The 10,389-nt window shown below is 30.1% G+C and overlaps 1 pseudogene; it reads right to left on the bottom strand.

Moving 5' to 3' along the window:
- Positions 1–8,657: 8,657 nt before the first annotated feature.
- LOC148196743 (amino acid transporter AVT3A pseudogene) lies at positions 8,658–9,691 on the bottom strand (annotated as a pseudogene).
- Positions 9,692–10,389: the final 698 nt, after the last annotated feature.

Genomic DNA, 10,389 nt, shown 5'->3' with positions numbered 1-10,389 from the left:
TGGAGTTCCTGGGGTGATTGGTCTTCGTGACTAGTTTGGCCCTACACAGAAAACCACTCAATCAATGAGTCAGGAGGCACTAAGGCAGATGCATCTTCAGTGGGAGGAAAGACTCAACCAAAGCATGAATCAATGAAGAAACAATTCATGGAGCAGCTACAAGAACAAAAAGAAATACAAAGAGCGCTTGAAGAGAAGCTGCATTCCATGACGCAGGGCAACACGGGGCCCGGTGAAACTCCCACACCACCTCGTGTCAGCACTAGAGGATCATGCTCTGCTGTAGAACCTAGTCAGTATAACGGTCAATATGAGCTATTGGTTGTGGGGATCCCCACGCATTGTGGCTGTTGGACGAGTGCTTGAGGGAGGACTCACTATTCATGGTGTTCCCATATTACCCCACCACGTGCGTGTGACGATTGACGAGATTCGGGATCCCCAGGCTCAAGTGCCTGTACCCACTCCAGAAATTATTTTTGTGGGGGAGGCCATAGGCTCATTTATAGCCTAGCCTCGAGCATTGATCATGTCACACATCGCTACACCACAAGTATAATGTCTTTGTTATTAGTATTTCTATGTTAAGTTTAAAAATATTTGTTGTAACTCTTTGATGAAATTCTTATCTTTAGTTCACACGTCCTCAGAAGAAGCCGATTCATGATAAAGTCATACATAAAGATGATGACATGGCTGAAGCGGAGGATAATCCTCTATCAAAGCTAATGACAAGATTACCCAGGTTGAAGAGAGCACCATTAGAACTATACTGGGATTTGAGAGTACTTGGTCTGCCCCCCCCCCCCCCCATGTGCCAATATATATCACATTGCCTAATGCATTGGAGGTGTTGGGGAAGACAATATGTTGAATATTTCCATCATTCAACTGTGGTGCACGTAAGATAGTTAATTTTGTCTTCCATATTTCTTTTTGTTTGATTCCTATAGTTTCTAACAACTTAACTTTGTTGTTTTAGGTACATGGACACAATCGTTGTAGACCAAGGTCGGTCTTCCATGTATGGATTCGTTGAACCTCAGACCATTCAACCTTCTGGTAACACACTTGAAAACAGACAACATTATTTGCAAACATGGATGGATGAGTCAATAAGAGACGTATACCTTGTGTCATACATTAATGGGTAGGTGTTGTTATATGTAAAAGTTCATTATTAAAGTTTCCTTAATTACTTAGTTAAATAACTATTTGTCCTTCGTGATAGGTCGCACTGGCAGCTGATGGTCATCATTCCCAAACAATGTAAAATTATATGGTTTTGTTCGTTGCACAGGAAGATGAAAAATGACTTGAGAACCATGCTTCAAGGGTAAGTGTTTATCCAAAAATGACTTTGAATTTGATGTTCACCTTAAACTTTTATGATAAATATAGTTATGATAATTTTACTTTGTGTTTTCAATCATTACAAAGTTATTGGTAAATCTCGAGGTCAACTAGTTCAAATTTTATATCCAAAGGTTGTAAGTCATTTATAGTTCTAATTCATTTTCTATGTTATTGAATGATCTAAATTCTTGACTATTTAGTTTGTCATTTTAGTGTAAACAGCAACAGGATTCATGGGAACGTGGCTTCTATGTCATGTGTTGGATTAAGACCATCATTCGAGCTGTCATTACAAATGACTGGAATGAGGTAATGATGCATACCTTGAATACATTACAAATCAAATTCATCTTTAAACATATATGAAACCATAATGAATCTTTCTTCAATTTTGCAGCGCTTCAAGAGTACATCTCCTATACCAAAGGACACAATTAGGCAGATAAGGCAGGAGTGGACAACTTATCTTCTGCAAAGATGGAGTTAGGAACAGTTTTATTTGTTGTTGAACATTGCTTAATTTTAGTTTAAGTTTATATCTTGATAGTTTTGGTATTGGATTATTTTGTACATTAAGTATTTCTTTATATGAAACGCAGATATACTATACTATATTGTTCTGGACAATTTTCTGTTTTTCAGGTGTGGTTTTAATGCAAAAATAAATTAATTTAAAAAAAAACGCCCAGTAGACGTCGGTTAGTGCACTAACGGACGTCTATAGACGTCTGGCAGTGCACAAACGGACGTCCAAACCCCCTTAATCCCTAAACAACCCGTTCAGGCATATAGACGTCCGGGGTGGCTTCAACGGACGTCTACATAGACGTCCGGCCTGACACAACGGACGTCTATGTAGACGTTCGGCCTGACACAACAGACGTCTGACTAACGTCACCCATAAAGACGTCGGGTACAGGTCGGACGTCAAAAAGCCAAAAGAGCAGACGTCTAAAGCACATTCTGCACTAGTGAAAGAATTTGGTCAAACGATTATTATGCTTTTATTAAAATTTAATCATATCTTAATAGAGGACATTACAGGTATTTCAGAAAATTTTGGAGGTGTAGGATGTAACGTTTAGAGGTACAGGATGAAAGACCCTAGGGGAGCTTAGAAACCCTTTCGGGGTTCAAATTTCGTCCACCCTTTCTGCTCTCATGTTCTACACCTTCTTTTCTTCCATTTTCATGTTATTTCAATATTTCATAGATTGTTAAGCCTCTGGGGTTAATTATGTTATGATTTCTTAACTAGATTATGAGGTTAGATGAATAAATTTATTTGTTCTTTTGATTCTTGTTATGTTTATTTTTATCTATGTCTTTTGTTTCTTAATAAACTAAAAATAATTATTTTTACATTATAGCAATTCAGCATGGTGTTAAATCTACATAACATATCAATCATACGAGTCCAAGAGTTTTTAATTTTAATTGAGAATTTACTTTGATTAAAGTTAGAAACTTTCATATAGTTAAATGAGTTTTTGTCAATAATTGAGAATGTACTTTGGTTAAATTTACTATGATTAATCTACAAAGTTCTTGCTTTTAATTGATAATGTACTTTGGTTAAGGGTAGGAAGGCCAATAAATTAATTGAGAATTTACAATGATTAATTTGAAAATCAAAGATAATAATTAATTAAACAATAATATTTAGATAACCAATCATAATCCTATTTTGAAAAGACACTAAAATCAACCTATTTTTTTATCATTGTTTTTTTTATCATTTTAAATATCTTTATAAATTTCGTTCTTTCTATCTTTTGTTACTTTGTTCTTTAATATTTTCTTTACTTTTATCTTCTTTATTATTTTACTAACATTTTTTTATAGTTTTTATAAGAACTAATTTGTTAATAATCAATTTTGTATTTGGTGTGAGATGATTTATGATTGAATTTAGCCTTTATATTTTGTTGGCAACTATCTTAACAATGATAAAATTGTCATAATTTAGTAGTATTAATTTCATCGCATCAACAACAACATTATCACTAATATTTAAAATGTTAATTATTTTCCATATTATTTTTTTCCTTTTTAATCTTATCCTTTGATGATTTTTAATTATTTGGTCATTTTATAAAATTAAATTTAAAAAATATATTTAATTTTATTTTTTTGAAATAATATTTTAAAAAATAATATATATTTATTAATAATAGAAATTGTTTACACTATTATATAAAAAAATTCATGTAATAATTTTATCTTACAAAAGAGTGTCAACAGAAAAATTATATTTATAATTTTTACATTAAATTATTATATAAATATTTCTTGAATATTCTTCATATTTTTGTTATTTAAAAATTAAACTGATATTATTTAATAAAAAAAATTAGTATGAATCACATAACTTCATTTAAAGTCCTAAATAATTATATTTGTAACTAAATAAATTAAAAAAAATGTAGTTAATAATGGAGTTTAAAATATATATTTATAATTAAAATATCTCACTTTTTAATATTATAAATTGTTTTATATTTATTAAATATTTTATTATTATTTCTCACTTCAAGTTATGAGAGCTTGTGACTTTCATAAAATTAAAACAAAAAGTAAAAATAACAAACAAATTGTCTTAAAATATATGTATATTGTTATTAGATGGGTCTAGTAATATATTATATTTATATTGATTAGGCGAGTCTAACATTATATTAATTAGACGAGTATTGCAATGCACATTAAACAAGTATGCACATACATTAATTGATGACTCCAACCATACACTAATTAAATAAATATAGAACATACACTAGTCAAACAAGTTTATACACCGCTTAGACGAGTTTAATAGGATACATTAGACAAGTATGTTCATACACAAATTAGAGAATTTATTAATACACATTAGACGAGTTTGTCCACTCACTGATTAAACCAGTTTGTTCACTCACTAATTAGACGAGTTTGTCCACTCACTAATTAGACAAGTTTGTTCACTCACTAATTAGACATGTTTGTCCACTCACTAATTAAACAAATTTTACAATACACATGACATGAGTTTGAATATACACTTGTAGACAAGATGAGTCTAGCATTACATGTTATATGAACGTGTCCATATATTGATTATACAAGTCCAACCATACAAATTAGATAAGTTTTTCCAAGTATTGATTAGATGAGTTTATCAATAGTCACTTAATGAGTCTTTTCATATATTGATTTATAAAATATAGAAAAAAAATTACACAAGCCTAACAATACACATTAGAGTAGACTTTCCATACACTAAATAAATGAATATAGAAAAAATATTAGACAAACCATTTCATACATTAATTAAACGAGTATAACAAAAATTATTAGACAATTCAATAATACATTAATTAGATGAGTAAAACAAAAAATATTAGACAAGTGTATCAATGTATTGATTATACAAGTCTAACAGTACACATTAGGTGAGTCATTTATATATTGATTAGACGACTTTTGCAATGTATGTTAGACAAGTCTTTCCACAAATAAATTAAATGAGATTATTAAGACACATTAGACAAGTTTTTTCATTCACTAATTATATGAATCCTGTTATATGAATTAGACAAGTCTATTCATACCCTGATTAGATGAGTACAATGAAAAATATTAGACAAGTCTAGTAATACACATTAAACGAGTCTATTCATACAATTATTATATGAGTATAACAAACAATATTATATGAGTTATTCTATATCGATTAGATGAGTTTAAGAATACATTAACAAACATACCTATACATCTATCACACACAAGATAAGTTAGCAATACAAATTTGTTCATGCACATATTAAATAAGTTTATTAATATACATTAGATGATTTTATCAATTCTCTAACTAAATTAGTCTTGTAATATTCATTTTACAAGTTTGTGGATATACTCATTAGACGAGTCTAACAATATACATTAGACTATTGTGTCTATATATTGATTAGATGAGTTTAACAACATGTATCAATCAAGTTTGTTAATGTACTAATTAGACGAATCAAACAATACACATTAAACAAGTCTCTTCCTACATTTATTTGTATTTTTAGTGAGTTTACTCTATATATTTTTACATATCTTTTATATTTTTATAGAATCTAGTTTATATTTTCTGTACATGCTTTATTCTTTATGCATTATACTTATACAAAACCTACTATTATACTCTTATAAACATATTAATTTTCTAAATTTATAAATCATTTTTACATTAATTTATTCAAAACTTAATTATAACTTTAAAATATTTATTATTTCTTTCTTCATTCTTTAAATCTTTTTTAATAGTTAAAACTAATTTTTTAATAAAGTGATCAACAAGGAATTATGTTTTTGAGTTTTAAAAGAGCACGTCATTATGGAAAAGACGTTTCATTAAAATAAAATTTTAGTTTTCTTCTAAAACGATTTGTGTCGTTAATTATATTCTCAAATATTATTTTACCTATAAATCATAAAATTAGATCCTAATCAAATCAGTTGTTTTTTTTCTTTTTGATAAGGATATCTGCTTGTTACATCCTTTATTTTATTATTACTTTAATCTCATTTGTTCACACCTGATTCAAACAAAGGAAAAAAAAGTTGAAATATTATCCAATATAACTGACGTGGTTCAGTTTAGATCACAAGCCGTTATAATTGATTTTTTTTAATATTGTACAATAATTGCGATGCTACTCTGTCACAGAAGCCTTATGTCCTATATTATCCTCTCTTATAATTATAATTATATTATTTTTATTTTTAGGTTTTTTTTATATACAATCAAATAATTAATTATATTATTTATATATGTTGCATTAAAGTTGTGTTGTAATAAAAAAAATTAATTATAGGAATTAAAATATTATAAATACCTATAATTTAATATATTAACAATTTATTTATTTTGCTTAATTATTATAAGAAAATCATAACAATAAAATTTAGAAATCAAAATAATTTGTTAATTGATTAGATTAGACACCATTTTATAAATTAAAAATTATTAATATATAAATTAGATTTTATTATTAATAAAAATTATAATTTATTTTTGAATTAAGTCCTTAACATTATATATATAATTTGAATCGAAGTCAATATTTTGGTTCATAAACATGGTATTGAGGGTAAAGTCCAATGTGAATTATTAGTCGAGAATCGTAACATAGTATTGACGAACAGAAAAGGAAATACGTGTAAAAGTTAAGGAGCGAGGAAATAGTAAATGAAAACGTGGGGCCAATGTGTTGGGTCAATAGTTTGAGTCGATCATCCATAAGAACCATTAACTTTGATATTACTGTTAGATTTAACAAACAGAAAGTTTACCGGAAAGACAAAATACTAATCAGATCTAAGTTCAATCATATAAAGAATTGACATTACTCTCAATTTAAAATTTTAAAATAATAAATTAATAGGTCTTTCATTTTTTTTATATAGTATTTTATTTTTTTATTTTTATCTTTTGTGAAACTTAAATTCATATTTGAATTTCCAACGTATATCAAGCATTCATTTGAAGACCTAGTTTTGTTCCAATCGATCGAAGTGACGTGTCTGTACAGTAGAGTCTTCTCCATCATCTTCTTAGAATAATAATGAAGTTTATATGTCCAAATACAGCTAACCATGTGACCATGGACCATGTCCTCCACATCCTGAATGGAAAAGAGATTTATGTTTTCACGTCTTTCCCTCGTCGCATCGTTCGTGGGAAGAAAAGGAATCAACAAAAAATAATAAGGTTGTTTTTAAAATATGAAAATTATTAGTTCAAAGTTTTTTTTTTATTTCTTCTCCATTTTGGTGAGTACACCGAAACAAAAATTTAAGGGAAAATTCAATACTAATAAAATATATCTTCAGCCAATTTTAAGAATTAACATCAATTTTTATTTTAAACTTTAAGATAATAATTTTATTAATTTTTCTATTTATACTGTGTCCAACTTTCTTATTTATTTAATACAGTGGAGATCTTACATTGATTTATGGACTTACTAAAATATTCACATAGAGAAAATGACTTATTTTCACATAGAGAAAGTGACTTATTAAGGTATTCACATAGAAAGAAAAAATAAGATGCTAATTTTGAAAGAATCTAAAAATTTAGTATTTTAGGATTGACACTAATTGTAAAATGATAAAACTATCATTATTTTATTATTACACTATTCATTATAAATAAAATGTTTTATATCATTCTCACATCAGTGTCACGATTATGTGACATAATATTAACTTAATACGTGATTAATTTTTATTTATATAAAAATTAAGAAATACAAAAACCACAAAAGAACTAATGATATATTTTTAACATTGTTAATACATAGAGAAAATACTGACAAAAAAATCTTATTATATCAAACTTTTAAAAATATAAATCAAATTAAGCGCGTAAAAAAATAAGTTCAATTAAATTTTTTTAACAAAAATAAAAACAAAAACATAATTTAACATTTTTTTTATTTGTGGAACACGGAAAACACAATGAATAATTATTTTATTTCAAATAATGTTTACGTTAAAGTAATTATAACTCTATATAACAATATGTAAATTTCAGCTTTAAGAATATTATTTTTATTTTTTCATAAAGATTTAAAAGATTCAAATCAAATATTACCTTGAGTTTACCTTGAGAAAAGATGTTTCTGACAATTTTGAAAGGAAAGTTTAAAAAAAAATTACTTATCCTTTGAAATAATTCTTATTAAACATCCACTTTATTTAATTTATATGATTGGATTTATTTTTAAATAAAATTAATATAAGTACGAGATTATATATGTAGTACAAAATTATTTCCTTACATCTCATATTTTTCGTTTCCCATGCTTGTATATTCACATGGCTGACGCAAAGTGTTATTTGTTGGTAGTACATACCATTAATATTAGGTTTAAACCCTCCGTTGCTCCTCAAGTTTGTATGAAAATCTCAGTTGGGTCCTCAAGTTTTTTTCTGTCTCAATTGGGTCATATTTTTTGTAAAAATGAACACATTTTACCCTAACCGTTAAATTGTAACAAACGGCGTTAGTTGGTGCTGACGTGTTGCATAGTTACGTGGAATTTTTATTACGTGGAATTTTTATTTAATTTGAAAAATTATGACATGGCAACCTTTATGACTAGAACCAGATCTTCTCCTCTCTCCCCTCTGCTTCCTCCCCCATTGGCAACACCGGACTCAACTTTATTCTTTATGGGCTGTTCTCTCTGATGCTGATGCAGTCCAACACTCACTCACGCCATTGCCTACTGTCACACTCCATATGTCTTTCCATCTTCAAAGTTTCACCCTTTCCTTTCCACTTTCAAAACTCCACAGAATCTTCTCTCCATCACCTCATTCACAGGATTCATCATAATCGGAAAAGTGAAAAACAAATTGATACAAAGCCCTAACTCAACCAAAAAACTAATCACCCCAGGACCCAAATTGGTTGTGATAATACCCTTAGTTTCTTCCCCAAATGCAAAGTAACCTAAACCCCCAAACAAACCAAACAACACTGAAATCGATCCCATCCCCAAACCCAAAATCCTACCGAACTTCTCCTTATCCTTCGCTTCACTTTCCAACGGTAGAACCATCCCGATTCCCTCAAAAGCATACACAGCCACACCTATACCGTACAAAAACACAGACAAACCCCCGAAAACTTTCAAATCTGGCCTATTCTTAACGGAAACAAAAACATCCTCGACCATGACAACACTCTTCGCAACAAGATCAACCACGTCGGCGAAGATACTCAGCGGAGCCAAATGAGTCAAAGTGCGAACCGAAATCAGTCCTAACTGGAAGGGGAAGCAGGCCCAGAGGAACAGAACCTTGGGGGTGAAACCTAGGAAAACCGGTGTCGTTTCGTTGTTGGTGAGGAACGCGAGGGTGGAGGAAATGAAGATGAGGTAGCTGATGCAAAAGCCGGATTGGGAGAGGACGATCATGGCGTCGACGGCGAAGCGGCCCACTGGGCCGCAGATCGTAAAACCCAGGTCGCCAAAGGAGGCGATTTTGGTGAAGCCCGTTAAAGATTCTAGTTTGCGGCGTGTGTGGACGAGGAGCATCATGCAGTGGTAGGTGAGGAAAGCGACGGAGAAGAGCATGAGCAGACCCATGAGCCAGCCCGTTTGCTTGAAGCTGTAAGGGAGGCCCAGCACGTCGGCGCCGACGATGGAGATGAAGATGTTAGCGAAGGTCTTGGGATTGGAGGACAAAGGCGGAGCCTTCCCGAGGAGAGGGGTGTCTTCTCTGGGATATGGTGGAAGGGAGTAGGAAGACGATCCAGCTTCCTTGGAGAACACCATTGCTTCTTTCTGTTACTCCACACTTCTTAATTCTCAACTCTGTTCTATCACAACAAATTAACGTCAATCGCCACGTCATAAAGGTTGCCATGTCATAATTTCTCAAATTAAATAAAAATTCCACGTAATAAAAATTCCACGTAAGTATGCAACACGTCAGCACCAACTAACGCCGTTTGTTACAATTTAACGGTTAGGGTAAAATGTGTTCATTTTTACAAAAAATATGACCCAATTGAGACAGAAAAAAACTTGAGGACCCAACTGAGATTTTCATACAAACTTGAGGACCAACGGAGGGTTTAAACCTTAATATTAATATTTAACTAACTTAAGACATGACAGGTATTAGGTATTATTTTTAATATAAAATAGAACTCTTATCAACTTTATTAAATATTCTATATTTTACTTAAATTATGTGAATAATATTTCCCTTATAAACGAAAGTTAGTTCAGTAAAATGATTGGTAGTAAAAAATAATTAAAATATACAATATTTTATCTATTTTTAAAAATATAATGTCCATGATTAAAGTTAGTGAGTTTTGTACAAATAATACAAAGTACTATCCATGACATCATAAACTTTATGAATCAGCATGACATATGCTCCACTCATTTTGAAAAAACTAAATATGACTTTGAATGAAGAAGAAGTAGAAAACACAATAAATATAACTAAGTTTGTGTTGGTGGATGACGCCTTTCCACA

Source organism: Vigna umbellata, chromosome 6, assembly GCF_029865625.1.
Source record: "Vigna umbellata cultivar VRB3 chromosome 6, Vumbellata_1.0, whole genome shotgun sequence".
NCBI classification, from domain to species: domain Eukaryota; kingdom Viridiplantae; phylum Streptophyta; class Magnoliopsida; order Fabales; family Fabaceae; genus Vigna; species Vigna umbellata.
Note: the sequence above shows the minus strand (reverse complement) of the source record. Positions and strands in the feature narration are given on the sequence as shown.